This window comes from Camelus ferus, chromosome 21, assembly GCF_009834535.1.
Source record: "Camelus ferus isolate YT-003-E chromosome 21, BCGSAC_Cfer_1.0, whole genome shotgun sequence".
NCBI classification, from domain to species: domain Eukaryota; kingdom Metazoa; phylum Chordata; class Mammalia; order Artiodactyla; family Camelidae; genus Camelus; species Camelus ferus.
This window is the reverse complement of record NC_045716.1, coordinates 12,398,835-12,414,531: the sequence shown is the minus strand read 5'-3', so window position 1 is coordinate 12,414,531 and position 15,697 is coordinate 12,398,835. Positions and strand designations below refer to the sequence as shown.

The 15,697-nt window shown below is 45.8% G+C and overlaps 1 long non-coding RNA gene across 1 annotated transcript in view; it reads left to right on the top strand.

Moving 5' to 3' along the window:
• Positions 1 to 9,686, top strand: part of LOC116658657 — a 52,304-nt gene extending 42,618 nt beyond the window's left edge. The window contains exons 2-5 of the long non-coding RNA XR_004313887.1: positions 5,896 to 5,990; positions 7,500 to 7,615; positions 8,220 to 8,313; positions 9,371 to 9,686. This is a non-coding gene — a long non-coding RNA (uncharacterized LOC116658657). The remainder of the gene's footprint in view (positions 1 to 5,895; positions 5,991 to 7,499; positions 7,616 to 8,219; positions 8,314 to 9,370) is intronic.
• Positions 9,687 to 15,697: the final 6,011 nt, after the last annotated feature.

Here is a 15,697-nt window from a genome sequence, read left to right as displayed (position 1 = left end):
GAATGTTTTCTACAAAATGCTTGAATACACTGAATTCATATTCTAAACTAAACATAAGCTGTAGTAAAGGTCATTTCAAGAGGGAAAAGCTCATAAAAACAACTCAACTCGACTAGGAGTGATTAATGATCGCATAAAATGTGTTCCAAGGCTCAGCTTGCTCCTGTACCCTTGTTCACAGAGGTGCAGGGGTGAGGTCAAATTACAAAGCATTTAAAAGACATTCACTATTTATTCAACTGCTATTTAATAAGCTCCTGCTGTATACAAGTCAAGGCACCAGGCCACGTAAGGGTAACAGAAAAAGAGATTATCTTCAGCCAAAAAATGAGATTGTTAGACTTGCTGATGCCTACAGTCCCTTTCAGTTCTAACATGTTAGGAATTCTTGATGAAGACACGGGGCCAACCTTTAAGGAAAAAGCCTTGAACAATAGTGAAACCAAATTGAAGTTGCTCTGTATAGAGTGCTTTTAAACGCAGTGTTTAAAAGCTATCATCGATATTCATGTATCTGTACTCTTACCTGCAAGGATTTTCATGTCTTTCACCTAGATTTTTACTGAGCTCTTTAAACACTGGGAGCATTATTTTTTTTTTTCTTAAAAAATAAAACTGGCTGTAAAACTAAGTCACAGAGAAGAAAATGAGTTTTCCTGGAGTCAAATAATAAGATTGTGGCAGAACATAGCCCCCTCTTGATGAATTATGAATTCATCCTCAGTGGTCCCCATTCTCCCTCCACCCTCCATCCACTAATAAAGGATGCAATTAAAATGGGCTGTCCTCCCTCCCTTGTTGCCAACGTGTCACTATTAATGGAATACTCTTTGTGTAAAGGTGTTGAAGCCAATTTTGAGCGGAGGCTTTAAAAAACCAGACAAAACTGGTTCAGATTCTGGCTTCACCACTTATTAGTTATTAGTGATCTGGGGAAATTGCTTAATCTTTGAAAGTGTCAATTTTCTCATAAGTTCAAATATTAATTCCTCTCTAGTTTATTTGAGAATGAAAAGCAACTAGCGGTGCCTGGCACATAATGGCTTTTCATCTCATGTTGAGCCTACTTCCTACCCCTCCTTTTTCCATCCCTCCTGTAAAGCCTCCCATGAACAGCGTGTCATGGGACTGCAATTGTCCCATGATCTCACTGAAACACATGGCCCATGGAAGGACAAACTGCCCAGAGACAGAGCCAAGAAACCCAGGAGACATGAGGCCAAAGACAGGTGTGGAGATGATTAAGTCTAAACATGGACTTCATTTTTGAACTTTGAATATGTGAAATCTCATCGAGGGTTTCTTTTGGTCCTTCTCAGTTTCCCCTTCCTCTTGGTAACAAAACCCTCTGTGCTTTATGTGGGTGCATGGCTGCCTGTCACACACTACAGTTCCCAGCCTGCCTTGCAGCTGGCCATGCTGTTGTGAGTAATGGAGTATAAATGGAAGTGAGAGGTATCAATTTGGCATCATCTTCTTAAAGTCAAAGCCACTTGTCCTGGATTTTCTCTGTGCAGAAAGATGGAGTGCAGATTTGGTATTGACTCAACCTTAGTCTTGCAAAGAAAGACAACACCACAGAGGATGATGCCAAAGTACTGAGATCTAAGAACAAGGGTCCCTGGATAACTTCATGCAACAGAACCACCTTGCCAGCCTGGACCATTCACCCCCAGGCTGTTAAGGAAGAAAGAAATAACTGTGAGCCACTTTTTTGGGGGGTTTCTGTCCCAGTGGCTTGGCTCGTATCTTCACTCATACAAGAACTGAGAGCTAGCCCACAGACGGAGCTTCGCAAAAATCAGCGCACCCTGGTCTACTCTGCCATAGCTGAGTGGAAGATGTATTGACTTAATCAGCTGGGGCTGCTATAATAAAACACCACGTTCTGGGTGGTTGAAACAACAGACATTTATTTTCTCACAGTTCTTGAAGCTGGAGGTCCAAGATCAGGGTGTTAGCATGGTCACGTAATTGGTGAGGGCCCTCTTCCAACGTGCAGACAGTCCTGGATCTTCATATGACTGAGAGAGCTCTGATGTCTCCTAATAAGGGCATTAATTCCCTCTTGTAGCTCCACCCTCATGACCTCATCTAAACCTAATCCTCTCCCAAAGGCTCCCTCTCTCGATACTATCATACTGGGCTTGGGGAGACCCAAGCATTCAGTCTATAATCAGCACCATAGTAAAAACTGAACAGTTTAGGAAGGACTTACAGCACAGATCCACAGATAATGTCGTGAGCAGAGTCAGCAGAATGAGCACAGGGACTCACAATCTGTCACTCAGTTTAGTTCCTGAAAGTTCCACACCTAGAGGATATTCATTCTGTAAGCATCACATTCTGAAATCTCCAGTGGGGTATATTTTCTAGGTACAAGTCATCTGGTCTCATCTCATTCCCCATCACAGCACAGGAGACTTTCACACAGGCGAGTGGTTCTCATTCTCAGACTTTAGTTTGCATCACAGTCAACTGGGGGACTTGTTCAAACAGACTCTGGGCCCCCACCCTGAGAATTTCTGACTCAGTAGGTCTGGAGTGGGGCCTGAGGATTTGCATTTTTAGCAAGTTCCCAGGTGACCCTGATGCTGCCGGTCTAGAGATCACACTTTGAAGTCCACTGATCCACATCATCTGCCTACTGTCCCACATGCTGTGTGGCAGACACACCGCTGTTGCCAGCACACTACACAAAGTCTTAAAGCCAGATGCTAATAGAAGCACTAAACACCATACATTCAAAATGCAAGGATGCACTTCTAGTCTGCAACTTGGTAAGTAAACAAATACATCATTTGTCCAACAATTATTCTTAATAAGTGCTTATTCTGTGTCAGGCACTGGGAGTGACAAGGCAGACAAAAACGCCAACCCCTGTAGAACTTACATTCAAATGGGCAGAGATGTCATTTGTTCAATTTCTGTTATGTGCTAAATCCTCGACATTAATTATCTCAAATTCCCTCAAAGACAATAAAATATAGGTGTCACTGTTTCCATTTTCAAGATGAGAAAGTTGAACCTCATATGGTTAAATGGTTCACAGCATCAGATGGCTGTGTCTCCAAAAACCACGTACTTTCCGTAGCACCGCAATGAAATCTATCTGGTTAACACCACAAAGGGGCTTTTAGCAGAAATGCTCTACATTGTGTCAGCAAAGGATTTCTTTTTCATGACTAAGACCTGGAAAGTTCCCTGAAGGATTGAGGATCTTCAAGTATAAGATCCCAGTGGCCAGATGGGAAGATTATGGGCTGCAAGGAAGGGAGAATTTTTGTGCCTCCTGACCACAATCCTCTGTCTGGACCATCTGGCCAGGGCAGTTACCACTGGGCCTCAGAAAGTTTTTTTTGTGTTCACAAGTTTACTTTGAACACCAGCTTTACATTAAAACCAGAAGGTCCCTAGTTAATACTGAAGATCCTTCCATCCTTCAATCATTTATTTAACAAATATTTCTCGAACTTTCTCTGTGCCAAGGACTACACTAGGAACTGTAGAAAATTTGAGGTAAGGCTTTTTCTCTGTTCCCACGGAGCTTACAGTGCAGTGATAACAACCTCTCCCTAATTCTCCTCCAGCTGCCACATCTGGAATCCTTTTTCAGACAGTCATCTTTGTCTTACATTTTATGTTTTGAACTTTGTATCTTTATTCATGATCCCAATTCATACATCAGTTTCCACTGGTTTTCTGTGTGTTTGTTTTTTGTTTTCTAGCAGAGCTATTTCTATGTAGGAGTTGGGTACTTGGTGAGACAATATGATTTATTTTTTTAAAAAGAAATGACGGTGATGAGCCAAGATCTTGGGAAAATATTAAAAAGAGTAGGTAGGTCCTGGGGCAATGGGAGAAAAGAAAAAAATCCTTGGAAGGTAAAATCTCTATGATCATTAAAAAAGATAGGAACTCACCCTCAAGTAGAGAGAGAGGAGAAGAGAGTCTTAAAAGAGGAAGAGGAAACTTTCGGAGTGAACTAAAAAGAGTAACTGGGAAGGCAAAAGAAAGACAAAGACGCTCAGTAGAACTCTTGCTCTGAAGGGTTTTCCCACCCTTTGTGGAAGTGCATGTTTGGACTTCATTGAGTGTGGCTGCGCAGGGCATAGTACATCTCAATTTTTTAAAAGAAAACAAGGATTAAAGTTTATCAGTTCACAGGTATGGATGTCTTTAGTAGGTGAATACAGTGTATGTCTTATTAAGTTTGGAGGCTTGAAATCAGGCCCAGGATTCCACCCAGGACTCAGTTTTTCATTCAAAAGACCCAGCAAGAAGGCTGTGTCACCACTTCACCTGGGGACGGGGACTTGGGGATGTGGGGAAAGAAGACAGCAAGTTACTGGTAACAATCAAGTCTTTGTCTCCTTCTTAAAAAGCCCTCATGCCAAGGTGCTACTGTGGACACACGCTATTGTATTTCCACATACCCTTGACTACTGAAGCCTAATGAACAGCTGTCTCCAAATTTTCCAGGGTGTTTTCAAATTGTAAACAGCTAAGTTGTCTTGCCGATTTCTTAAGTTTCAGCATATTGAGAGAACTGGATACAGTCTTACCTTAGAGGCCAATTCCTGTGCCCAGCGTGGGGGTCTTCACAATTCCCAGCTATGCTATCTTCCCAAACTTCTCACAAACATCATGGTGCTTAACAGACATCTGTGGAGCTTGTTCAACTGAAGATTCCTGAGCCCTATTCAGATAGTCAGTCAGTAGGATGAGGGGGATATGCCGAGGAATGTGCCCTTTAAAGGAGTTAACCAGGTAAGTCTCATGCAGAGGATTCACGGTCAACATATTGAGAAAATCTGTGTGATTGTATTAGCGTTTGAGACACATGTGCAGGGGGGAGCTCGTTACTCTCTCAGCTAAATTTATGAAGTGCACCCTATGTTAGTACAGCTCATACTGTGTTAGATAGAGAGGACACCGTGTACCTGGGGCAGGAAAACCTGTGGCTAAGACATTTTCCCTAGTTCTAGACATCAAGGAAGTCTTACCCTGACAACTCGATAGATGTTATCTAGCCAAAAAGGGAGAGATGAACATTCCAGACACAGAGGGAATAGTGTGCATAAAAGCTTTGTGGCCAGAGGAAGGTTGGAGAGTCTGAGGAGGCTGCCAAAAGTTGACTCGATCACATGTAGTCCAGTGTTGGCCCACTCCAGTCAAGAGGTCAAAACTCTAACATTCCATCCTTTTGGAAGGCTGACGTTAGTAAAGAATTATGGATCTGCTGGAAGTAGCTCTTAAATTTGCAACTCGATGTGAGCTGCTTTAAGACCCCTTGTCAGTTAACAGGGTAAAACTGGCAGGGTGGCTGGCATGCTGGGTCTGGACAAGTCACACACCCTGCGCCACCACAACTCATACTAAGATTCGGTAACAGCTGTCTAATTCCCACAAGCCCACAGAAAGGCTGGTGGGGATTGAATCCATTGTTGCCATAGGAAGTAGAGAAAGGCAGTGGGCAGAGTATCAACAGAACAAGCTGGTACCAATAGGGCAGAGTCACAGATCATACCCATGGAACTCTATGCATCTGTTTTCTGCATACTCTTTTTGAGATCTTTGCCAGATCTGCTCCGCTGCTTCTTCCAGAGCCACTTCCCCTGATTCCAGTGGCCTGGACTTTTCCAATGGCTTGTCTTTCTTACCACAAGAATAAGAGATTTGATATTCTCATTGGACAATAAAATGTTAATAATGGCACCCCTCCCAGGATTTGTATTTTGAAAAAGTTCTGGGAAACAGTAACTCCAAATAACAAATCAGTATGTGTCAAATTTCTCTGCATCATTGTGGCAGAGACAGGGAGAGACCCTATAATTTTTAGCAGGATCCATGGTGCCCAAAAATAAAGACTGTATTTCTCATCTTCCCTTACAGCCAAGCGTTGACCTGAGGCCAAGTTCTGACCAATGAGATGGGAGCAGACCTGTCCTATGCAGTCTCTGGATGGATGTTTCCATAAAAGGAAGTTGGTGCTTATGTCTTTCCTCTTCTTCTTTGTCCTCTCTTCCAGCCTGGCTGGGATGACTGCGGTCCTAGGCACCATCTTGGGCCATGAGAGCAAGGGCCACATGGGAGAGATAGCAAAAGGGTCATCTGGAAGGGACTCAGCTTCCCAAGGATGTAGAGGAATGCAGCCATCTCCCCAGTCTTAGACCAGTTTCCTCTGGACTTCTGAGTAGGCGGGAAATAAATCCTATGTTGTTGAAGCCATTGTTATTTTGAGTTTCACAGCCAAACCCAGCTCAGTGATAGAGCCATCATGGAGATTTTTTTCTTTTCTTTTTTTTCTATTTTAATGGAGGAACATAGTGAAGTTTCTTCTTGGGGTCCCTCAAATGTAGGCAACAATATTCTCCATCTTCATCTGTGTGACTGCTTCTTCTGGTCAACCCAAGGTGAATCACAGATGGAAAATAAACATGGGCTCGGGGCACGAGGCCTCAGTCTGCAGCCAGTCCAGCCACTAGTCCTCCAGCCATTTTCTCTCACGGGGCTTCTGCTTCCTCATTTAAAAAACACGCTCTGTGAATGAAAGGTGTTGCTTGTTACATTAGTAAACAAAGGATGCTGAAGCCACTACCGCTGCCCCCTGACAGTGAGCCCTGAGGGAATTCAGGATGGAGACCAACTGGGCTGCCTGCTGCCAAGCCCTCAGCCACTGCACCACCCCCAACAGTGCACCCAGAGGGCACTCAGGACAGGAAGCACAGGATACTGGCCCTAGGTGCTAAGATGCATATCAAAGGAATGATTTCTCTGAGCCCAGAATCTTGTATCTTCCCATACATAGAAAAGCATTAAATTCCTGAACTTGAGATATCTGGTTTTCTTTAATTAACAGTCATCTTTTGATGTTCCAACTACGTGGTCTTTGTTGCAAACCCTATGTCCTGGTTCCTCTTTGGAGCAGACCCTTCGAGCGATCTGAGAGGCTGTCTCCTGGGCTTGAGTCCTCAGAAAGACCGCTGAATAAAACATAATTCTCAACTTTTAGGTTGTGCATCTTTTTCAGTCAACATCTCTAAGCTCTTTTACAAATCCGACAGTTTCTAAGACCAGGCATGCTTCCCCCAACCCATGTGCCCACTCTGCCAGTCAAGGAAATTTGTTACTAGGATGAAGAGTTTTCTTCTTACGAACAGCAGGTTTTGCTTTTAAAGTCTATATATTACTTGTTTGGAACTTGCAACATATTTTGTCCACAGATCAACAACATACATGAAAGTTAGAGTCGCAAGCAAATGCCAAAAAGATATTTAATCAACATTCAGTTAAACTACAGTGCTGGGAAATCCACGGGACCAAAACAATATGGAGGCGATTGGGGTTGGGGGAGGGAGAAAGTGCTCGATTTTAATTGGAGGAGGGAACAGAAACATCTTTTTCTCCACCCTTGGTGGAGAAGGGGACCCTCAGCCCTGGGCTCTGGCGGGGGGAATAATCACCCCCGAGTAACAGCACATCCCTTTCACATCCAGGTTCCTCTGAAAGCAAAGAAATGGGGAGTCTCAGGAGGTGTCAAATGGGACACGCAGGAGATGGCTGCCTGGTTTTCCTGTCTAGTTCTGATTTCATTTGGAACCTGGTCCTGCAGGTAGGAGAAAGGTCGTTGTCTGAGCATGTCCGAAGTCCCCCAGCAGGCTCTCTGCAGAAGCCCTGGGGCAGGTCCGGGGAGGAGGGTGCTCTCTCTTAAGGCAACGACGCTTGACAGTGAAGGCTGACTTTTCCTGCTGGCTGCAGAGGTACGGAGCCTGGGCAGGACCTCCCCGGGAGCTCCCCGGTGGAGAAGCGGGGAGGGGCGCACCTGACTTCACACGCTGGAGGAAGGGAGCATCTTTTCCTTCCTCCCCTGATGCATGGAGGAGGGTTGGGAATGCAGTCACAGTTCTCTGACCAACTCATCTGCTCCACTTTCATTCTTCCTTTAGAAAAGGGAGTTTAGATCCTGTGCCTCTGAGCCTTATCTTTTCTCTATTTAAAAAAAAAAAAATATCTTGCTCCCAGCCCAGGGCGTTCCTTCCATCTACCCTGACTAACAGAGCCCACATTTCTGGGCCTTTGCACGTGAGCTTCCCTTCCACCAGCTGTGCCCTTCCCCTCACTTCCTCTCACAGGCTAACTCCTCTTTGTCCAAATGCCACTGCCTCCAGGAAGCCTTCCCAACTCTCAGGTGGTCCCTCTCCTATGTTCTCTCCTAGCACCCTCAGCAAATATCAGGCTGTCCCCATGTGAGAGAAGAAGCTTCTTGACTATCTCGGCTTTCCAGGGACCAGCCAAGTGACCCAGCACACGGTAAGGTTTATCAGTATTCAGTGACTAAGGGCATGTATGTTCCTTCCTCTCTGCTCCTTCTCACAGTGCTGTCAGAATCCTGTTTAGGGCCCACCTCTTCCAAAAAAGAGGCATCTCTCGTCTCTAAATTCCTCTTGAACCTCTTGTTTGTGGTCTCCATTGTGGAACACAATCATTTACCACCCAGCATTGTCGTCTGCTCACTCCTGTATCTCTGGCCTCATTGAGTTGTTTGTCTGCTGCTGAAAGGTCCTGACATCTTCTGTGTCTTTTGTGAGTCCCTCGGTTTCTAAGGCAATTCTATACACACAATGGGCAATCGATGAACGATGGGCGGAGGAGTACATGCATCCAGGGGAGGCTTCTCTACCTTGTGACCCAGTGAAGACGTATGTTACCTTGGAGAGCTTTTAGCATAAAGAGCCAAAGAGGCTTTACGTGATTACACCCATGTGGTGTCACGAACCACGCTCGCACTTTCTGTCTGTCCACATCTTCCTTCTGAAGAGGCAGTTAGGCCTCGTGGTTTGGAGCATGGGCTCTGGAGCCAGGCTGCCTGGGTCTGAATGGCCTTCCTTCTTGCTGGCCTTAGGGACTGAATCCGTATGAAACTCAGTTGCTTCATTTGTAAAATGAACGTAATAATAATAGGACTGTGTTAGGTTTCTTCAGAGGAACAGAACCAGTAGGATATATACAGATGTACGGGAGAAATTGTCTCACACTGTTACAGAGACTGAGAAGTCCCATGATTTTCAACCTGCAAGCTAGGGAATCAGGAAAGCCAGGGGCAGATCAGTCTAAATCCGAAGGTCTGAGAATCAGGGGGCCGACGGTGTAAGTCCTGGTCTGAGACTGAAACCCAAGAACCCGCAGCATCAGTGTGTGAGGGCTGCAGAAGCTGGATGTCTCAGCGCAAGCGGAGAGAGGAAGAATGTGCCCTTCCTCGGCCTTTTTGCTCCATTCAGGCCCTCACTGTGCTGGAGGAGGCCCACCCACATTGGTTGAGGGTGATCCTGTTTACTCAGTCTCCCGATTCAATGCTAATCTCTTCCAGAGACGCCCTTGCAGACACATCCAGAATAATGTTTTACCAGCCACCTGGGCCTCCCTGTCCAGTCAAGCTGACACATGAAATTGACCATCACAAGGACCGACCTCATTACGTTGTTGAAAAGGTAATATAAAGTGGATTTGTTGTAGGATGTTGACTATAGTTCCCTGTGCTCTACGGTAGAACCTTGTTGTATATCTGTCTTATATGTAGTAGTGTGTATCTGCTAATCCCAAATTGCTAATTTATTCCTCCCCTACCTCCTTTCCTCTTTGGTAACCGTAAGTTTATTTTCTGTCTGTGAGTCTGTTTCTGTTTTGTAAATAAGTTCATTTGTATCATATTTAGATTTCACACATAAGTGATATCATGTGATATTTGCCTTTTTCTGTCTGACTTACTTCACTCAGCATGATAATCTCTAGTCCATTCATGTTGCTGCAAATGGCATTACTTTATTCTTTTTATGGCTGAGTAGTATTCCATTGTATATATACACCACATCTTTAGCCAGTCCTCTATCGATGAACACTTAGGTTGCTTCCATGTCTTGCCTATTGTAAGCAGTGCTGCTATGGACATTGGGGTGCATGTATCTTTTCAAATTAGAGTTTTCTCCAGATTAATGCCCAGGAGTGGGATTGCTGGATCACCTGGCAACTCTATTTTTAGTGTTTGTTTTTTTTTTTTAAGGAACCTCTGTACTGTTTTCCATAGTGGCTGCATGAATTTACATTCCCACCAACAGTATAGGAGTGTTCCTTCTTCTCCACACCCTCTCCAGCATTTATTTGTAAACTTTTTAATGATGGCCATTCTAACCAGTGTAAGGTGATACCTCATTGTGGTTTTGATTTGCATTTCTCTAATAATTAGCCATGTTGAACATCTTTTTATGTGCCTATTGGCTATCTGTAGAAATGGAGAAATGTCTTTTTAGGTTTTCTGCCCATTACAGCAATAACTTTTAGAACGAGGAAGTCAAGTACCCTGGCAGGTAGTGTCAAGTCATGTGACTGGACAGAAGGCCTTCTGGTACTTAGGATGCATGTCATAAATTTCAGCGAAAGAGGCCTACCCTCCAGTGGAATTGTTGGGTGCGATGCCATGTAGATGGTACGTATGAAAGACTGAATGTTATCATTTATTAACGCAAAAAACACGCTGTTAGCTAGCTACAATACAGTTTGCCTAAAGGATTTGCTCCCTGAGAGTATGAAATCCTTCTCATTACTTGGTATATAAATGAGTCTAAATTAAGTTGTAATCCAGTTTATGCAAAACAGTGTTTGTTTTTTTTTTTTTTTTTTTTTTTTTTTTGCCTTGTCCTGCTTCCCAGCTCCTCCCTGAAGTAAAACAAATGCAAAACAGTCTTTCCTTATTTCCTCCCTTTGGTTTGATGTCTACACAGTAGCCACGTTGAAATGCAATCAGTCTAGAATGGTGTGGAAAGATGCAGTACCTCAGAAGGAAGAAAATTTGGCAAATTTTATAGAGTGCATAAGGTTCTTTGTCCTATGTGTTTGTTTGCCTACCTGTCTGAGCAGATGTGTCTGTCTCGTGCCAGCCAACAGCAAGGCAGACATTTTAACCACAGGGCTCCCTCCCCAGTATCCCAGTCACGTGGAGGTGGGGTGGGGGAGGGATCCAGATCTAGGAGGTCAAAGCTGAGGTTTCCCAATGACATATGACCTGGGAAAGTGATCTGTGCCAACCTGACTCCCTCCACCTGGATTGAGACTGAAAGCAAAGTTGGCCTTTGCCAGTTAGCAATGGGAATGCAGCTGACCTGCGTGCAGGCCGGAGCTGGGCACGGGGAGGGGTGGGGTGGCATCTGAGGAAGTCAGGAGGTGGTGAGAAAGCAGCGGCAGCAGCACACAGAGCACTGCTGAGGCCCTTCGGTGGGGAATCCTAGAATAAAGATCTCCAGAGCCCAGCCCAGCACCAGCCCAGCACAGCCCCTTTGAGGCCAGCCTGTGAGCCCAGGGGCCCCGTGGAGCCCAGGGACTGGTGTCGCCCTGCCCTGACTGCTCCATGTGTATCCATTTTCCTTGAGCCAGACCTCAGGGAGAGGCAGTGTCTCTGTTTTTCGCAAGGTCTTTTTCTAAAACTTTTATCTGGCTTTAGTGTTAAAGGGCCTTAGCTTAAGAAAACCACAAGGCACAGTGTCAGGAGGATAGTAATTGATTTAAAAAAATAGTGTCCAGATCACACACCAAAATGACTCCACTGGACTCCGCACTCTTCAGAACCAGGCTACGTGCTTTAAAAAAGGACACAACAAATGGGAAATTGTGCAGGGGAAAGGAAGTAGCACAACAAGGGAGTTAGAAATCAGCTCGTAAGAGGACTGAGGAAACTGGGGATTTTGTGCTTTAAAAGGTGTCAATATATGTACAGCCGACACACTGAAGATGCATCCGATTTGCATCTTGTTCCTCCAAGAAGAGAACCAAGACTGGGCAGAAGTTATAAGGAGCTAGGTTTTAGTTCAGAATTTCCCAACAGTGGAATATTCCACTGCAAGGTTGGGAGGACACAGCCCCTAGGGATGAATTCAACTAGAGGCTAGCTGACCTTGTCCCAGGAGATGGGAGTTTGGACTGGAGGACTTCTGACGTTATAGGCAGCACTATACATAGCGAATTCACCCACTGTGACTCCCCATTACCTCCAGGCTCTCAATTAAGGCTGCAGAGAGAAGTTGAAAATTAAGCGGACCATAAAATAGACATTTCCTCTCATCGCTGGAAGCCTTCAGGCAAATGGTCCAGCAAGAAAGGGATCATAACATGCCCTCAGATTTTCATCTCATCGACACCTGTCCCTGAGGCCAATAAGACCATGAATCTCCGACTGTAGAACAATGCAGTGGGACCTCCTCACTCTAAGCTTAGCCCCTCAGAGGAGTGTCTACTTGTCACCTTTTAAGTAGATGGAAAATTCTGGAAGGAAACTTTATTTTCTAAAGCCTAGAGGATGCACTGGGTGGTACCAGACTTTTTTTTTTTTTCAAGAGAAAAGCAAACTGAACCTCTTGCCCCACACTGGGGAAGTACAAACAGGTAAACTCTGCAAGCTTTAAGGTAGAACGGCATCCCTCTTGACCTTCATTCCTACCATCCACTGCATCAGGACTGTTGGCAGAGACCATGCACCTCTGCGGTCCTGCCGGAACAAACAAAACAAGTCATATTCTGTGTGTCCTCTTCTCTCTAAGATGGTCACCACCACCATCGATACATCTAAAAGCAACTTGGCAAAGGATGGGGCGTGGTGGAGAGAAATCGAGCATGTCTCGCTACATCACACTGCTTCCTGGATTCAGTTTCCTGACTTAAAAGCTGAACTTGGAAACAATGTAACCGAAAGCAGTGTTTGGAAGTCTGACAGTCAGGGCCTGGTGACCACCAAAGTGACAAACAGGGAACATGTCACTTCCACTGATGGCAGCAGGAATAGCCACCTTACCATATGGAACTTGCTTTAAAAAAAAAAAAAAAGTATTTTTTCATTGTTTTCTTACTATGTCCTCACCCAGGACAAGAATTAAATTCCAGAACCAGTGAATCAGGAAAATGCCAGAGTGATTTTAAATGAAAGTAACAGAGAGATATTTCTACATGTCCCCAAGCAGGGTCTCTGATTTCTATCAGAAACTAGAACCATTCCAGAGAATGACTTGCTTTTCTATCAAAGATGCAGGGATAATTGTGATGGACAGAATGATGTCCCGTGGGACGCTCAGGCATTTGTGATGGATGGTTATTAGGGTGCTCGGTCCCAGCTGGCCAGGAGGGCTGTGTCAGGCATCATGCAGGCACTGGGCCACATCTCTGCCACCATGACCAGTCAGGAGGCATGTCCCAGGGCTCCTCTCTCCCAGCCCTTGGCCTCTACCACTGAGCTGCGCACTCTCTCTGCTTTCCACTGCAAACAGAGACTGCCTTTGAGCCATTTTCCCCAACACTGCACACAGTTTCTGCTGCCAGGATGAGTCACCATGCAACACATACCCTCACCCCCTCCACTCTGTACTTAAAATACTCCAGGGCTGGCCGAACAGAACACCGCTGTGCGTGAGCACGTGTGGGAACGTGGGATGGGGATCGGCAACTCAGCACCCCCGAGACCCTGCAGAGCCAACTGCATTGTGTTTGGCCAAGGGGTTCAGAGAGCCAGAAGCCCGAGGGCAGTTCTGTCTCTCCCGATCATGTGGATCTCCCTCATGCCACGTGCCAAGCTGCACCCTCTCTTTTGCAGGCAGGTAGCCCTCAGTGTTAGCCTCTCTGGTCTTTAGCAGAAGTAGCTGACTGCCTGGGGTTGACTTGTCCTGCCTCTTCTCCCAGCCCAGCTTCTGACTGGTCATCTTGCTACACACAAGACTTCCCTGTCCTGCTTTCATCGTTGAGCCCCTCTCTCTGCCCCAGGGTAGAGTCTGTTTCAGTCACAGCAGCATCTGATGGTTTCCTGAGTTAGACATGTCATCCTCCTCGCGCGAACAGAGGTCCCTAATCTCCTTCTACAATTTGCTGCCATTTCTGCTCTCAGCTTCCTCCTTTATCCACCCACACATGCAGCACCAATCTTGGGCAGAACCAATCACAGTACTCCAGAACCATTCTTCTTCCCCAGCCTGCGTAGAAAAAGAGATGAAAAAAAAAGGTTATTTTTGTCCTGAGCCTCTCAACTGGGTTGATGATTTCTTCCTTCTTTCTGCAGAGAAACACTGGACCTCCATAGGCATGGACTGAATAGCTTTCTGAGTTCTTCGTGGTCCACACCTCCCCCATCTCAACCACACAGCCACACACCCCACCTGCCAGCAGCACCCCTCCCCCTGGAGAACCACACACTCCCGGCTTTCAACCTGCTGCTCCAGCGCCCTTCACAGAAGGGGCCGCAGAACAAAAGCCCAGCCCAGCACAGCCCAAAGGGACATCGTGTGCTCAAGTTATTCATTACTCAAGTTAAAGGAGGTCACAGAGCAGGAAGCACACTGCAAAGCCAGGGGAAAGGTGGCATAGAGGGTGGGGAATTAGTCAGGGTGACCTTCCAAGGGAACTCACAGCCCTAGCAGGAGGAGGAATCAGAGTGGGAAGGTGGCAAAGTCCTAGCAACAGCCCCAAGGTTAGACAAAGTCAAATGGAAACAGCTAATTATAATTAAGCTAGCTACTTAATAGCTCCTGCCAGGCATCCAAGCTAGGTGCTTAGCGCTTTCCCACATCTCCCATTTAATCCTTGCAACAATGTGTCAGTTTACAGTTGAAGGAACAGCCCTAGAGAGAACAGGCGACTCGCTCAAGGTCGCACAGCTAGCAAGTACTGAAGCTGGGAGGGTAAATGCTGGTCTGTCTTACCCTTCACCAGGTTGCTTTTTTTGGTGACACGGTTAGCTGGGTGAAACAATTCTGGATGGTCTAGTGTGGAAGGTGGAGTTCCAATCGGGTTCCCATAGAGCTGAGATCATGTTTTCCAGTGGCAATACCAGGTTTGGGTGAAAACACAGAGGTTCCTGGAAGCCAGGGGGAGGCTGGTTTAGAATAAGACCCTGCCTTGGTGGTGAAGGCATAACCCTCAGGACTTGTCAGAACCTGGGAAGGGTTTACATGCAGGGGAGGGAGAATGAGCAAAGCTTAGGGAGGTCAAATTTGAGGGGAGTGAATCCCCCAGAGGAAGATAGTAGGTCAAAGACAAGAGTGAATGCTCATCCTCACCAGACATAGGAGCAGTCTAGTTGGCATTTGCCACAGCTCTAGAGAGCTAAGGTAGGACACCTCTTAAGAAAAAAATGAGGGTTCTAATTAAAAATCATCAAGGAAAGTCTTTTCCCATATACTTTGTTGTACTGCATAGTTCTGCTGGAAAAGAGAACAAATGGGAAGAAGGAGTGAGGAATGGAGAAAAGGAGGGGTGGGATCCAGGAGTTTGCACAAAGAAGGGCATCTACCCCCTCCATCACAGTCTTATCCCTTCTTCCCTTTCCACCTTTCCCTTTGCTTATCTTTTTTTTTTTTTTTTCCTGATTCTGCCCACAGGCTTTCCTGGGTCTTACACATAGTGGGCCCTCCACGAACACATGCTCTGTCCTGATGGAAACTTCTGCTGGGAGGGGACCAGGGGCATCATATCTACAGGTGCAGCCTCTTCCTGCAGTTCTATGACCACCTTGGGACTTTTTCAACATAAACACTGCAGGGGCAAAGGAGGGAACGGTTTCTTTCTCAACACACTGTTCTCAAGGTTGCCCTTGACCAAGCCCTACATGTAGCAGGCCCTCTGGGGCTGGGTGGCTGCTTCTGCATTTCAGGAATTTTCAGGTTTGCCC